Source organism: Bos indicus x Bos taurus, chromosome 6 (assembly GCF_003369695.1).
Source record: "Bos indicus x Bos taurus breed Angus x Brahman F1 hybrid chromosome 6, Bos_hybrid_MaternalHap_v2.0, whole genome shotgun sequence".
In the NCBI taxonomy this organism is placed as follows: Eukaryota; Metazoa; Chordata; class Mammalia; order Artiodactyla; family Bovidae; genus Bos; species Bos indicus x Bos taurus.
This window is the reverse complement of record NC_040081.1, coordinates 111,901,097-111,903,753: the sequence shown is the minus strand read 5'-3', so window position 1 is coordinate 111,903,753 and position 2,657 is coordinate 111,901,097. Positions and strand designations below refer to the sequence as shown.

Genomic DNA, 2,657 nt, shown 5'->3' with positions numbered 1-2,657 from the left:
TTCTTCCATTCACATGATTCCCCCTAATGTGCCTCACAGGAATATGTAAATCACTAAGGAAAATTCAGCTGAATTCCCACCAAATAGTCACTGAATCAAATAAACATCCCAGGGCTTATAGGAAGAACAGATCTAGGTCTTAAATGTTAGAAGGTGGTTTTTAGCAATGCATGTGGTAAAATACAGGAAACCCATCAGCTGTTACTAAAAGCTTATCATAATTACCTGTGTTTGCAATACTTATCTAAACCCCATGTTTCACTTGGCATGTCTTAAAACTTATAAAATAACCTTCCTCATATCTGTGCGAAGGTCAACACTGACTGTGATTGTGCTTTAGATACAGAACATGATAATGTGGATGCTCTGTGTCTGAGCACTGACCCCTGCCTCCCAGAGCTCTGCTGCCCTCTGGCCGCTGGTTGACTTTGGCCAACGGAGGGGCTGGGTAGGGTGGAAGTCTACAGGAAACAGAGTTCAAGGCATGGCCTCCCATCTCCTCCCTGTTGCAGCGCCCAAGTTCCGGCTACGGCTTGGTCCCTGAAAAGCATCTCCTGGTGGGTGACCGTCCTCGCAGCCCCGGTCTCACTGTTTCCTCCCCTGGGAGTGGTCCTGGCCTCATCTGGCTCCTGGTGCTTGCAGTCCACCGGCGTCACTGATCCCTTAACCCTGCTCTGTGAGTGGACCTTTGTCTGCACTTGTCAGGACCCTGATGGATGCACCACCTCCCCTGACGCTAAGGCCCCTCACCTCATGTCTCTAACTCTCAAGATGCTCCCTCCTTGCTCACCAGAAGGTACTTTGCTGCAGGCTTTGGAAGCTACTGTGGCTACAGGAGATCCCACACTGTCCCTTGATTTCTTGTCATCTTTCTCGCGGTCTGTGACCACTTCCCAGGTCTCTGATGATTTGTCTGGTCCCTCTTGTCTCAACTCAGGCTGTCCCCTCCTCCAGAGCATCCTCCCTGACACCCCAGGGAGGGCCAGGAGTCCCCACTGTCACTCCCGCAGCAGCTGGCCCTCCTGACTCCCTCAGTAATCATGGTGACCTCTGGACAGGAAGAAGAACTCTTATGTCTCTGCATCCTTGTCACCAACTATAGGGACAGGTCTATACCAGAGGCTTAATAAACGTCTTTTGAATCACAAATAATGGTGCTGACAAGCTTTGCACACAATGGGTCCCTTCTAGGCACATCCAGAAAGACAGCAAGAGAAGCCAATAGCAGTCTTTGAAGAATAAACAAACACTATTTTCTGCCTGAAATCTTTGAGCAGAGTCACATTTTCCAGGCACCAAGAGTAAAGAGTTAGAGGGTAGTCTGTGCCCCAATCTGAAAAGATGCAGCTGTCAGCTTCTCCTAGCTGCCAGTTGCAAACCTCAGCTTTGGTCTTTAAAGACGCTGTAGTTAGAAAAGAAAAATAAAATTGGTCCATTTCCTCTCTTCACCTATTCTCCTAACTGCTTTTCAGTGAAAATGATTTACCCATGCGAAATTTTTTGCCAGGGAACCTAAAACCATCACAGATCTATTCAATTTAAAAATATTTCTAGTCTTCTTATGGGACACACACTCTGGGCAATCCCAACACAGCAAAGTGGGGATCGAGAGAGTGGTGACAATTTCTGCAAAAACCAAAATGAAAAAGCAACAACAAACCGCTTTAAAATAAATTCTATCCGGACACAGCATTAGAACTCTTTGTTCTTATCATTTTAGCCAAAAGAACAACAAAAAAGGTGCTCACTTCAGCAGCACATGTACTAAAAGTGGAACAGTACAGGGAAGATTAGTGTGGCCTGTGCGCAAGGATGACATGCAGACTCGTGAAGCATTCCATATATTTTTTTGGTTACAGGGGAGAAGGATGGGGAGAAAGGATAGTTAGGGGGTTTGGGATGGACATGTACACACTGCTATATTTAAAATGATAACCAGCAAGGAGCTAGTGTATAGCACAGGGAACCGCTCGGTGCTACACGGCAGCCTAGATGAAGGGGAGTTTGGGAGAGAATGGATACATGTGTGTGTGTGGCTGAATCACTTGGCTGCACACCTGAAACTATCACATTGTTAATCAGCTTTACTCCGATATGAAATGAGAGTTGTTTTTTTTTAAAAGGCACTTACTGATGCCCTCATTTGACATACAGATTTTTCCCAGCCATACTTCATTTGAACTTAAATCTCATTTTCCTCTCTCTGTGCTGACAGTAGGAAAGAGGAGCTGGTTAGCCTGATCCATACCTGGCCAGGTGCAGTCGAGGGTGAATTCATCAGATGTGTTCGCTCTCAAAGCACTCTTGCAGTATAACGGAAAGTGTTAGTCTGAACCATTTCCTCAGGGATGCTGAGGCCATATGAGATTTTCAAGTCTTTCTCCTAAGAGCTTTTATACAGACAACATAAAGTTTTATATTAAAAATACCTAGGCTCCCTTCTATTTCCCCAAGAAGTGGAAGAAGCCCATTCCTCAGGCTGACAAATACCCGAAAGACAACTTCCTCAATACTCAAGTTTAAAGAATTATGTCCCAATGGATTAAAAATCAAAGCCTCAGACCTCTCTAGCCTTTGCAGCTATTTCTTTCTTTGCTTCTAACCTGACCTTGCACCTGAAGCTTTCTCTGAGCTTGGAGCAACCTCCCCCGACCCCT

The 2,657-nt window shown here is 45.6% G+C and overlaps 1 non-coding gene across 1 annotated transcript; it reads left to right on the top strand.

The window, feature by feature from the left end:
• The first annotated feature begins 1,740 nt into the window (after positions 1 to 1,740).
• On the top strand, positions 1,741 to 1,847 carry LOC113894859. The gene has a single exon (XR_003511696.1). It is a non-coding gene; the product is annotated as a U6 spliceosomal RNA (small nuclear RNA).
• Positions 1,848 to 2,657: the final 810 nt, after the last annotated feature.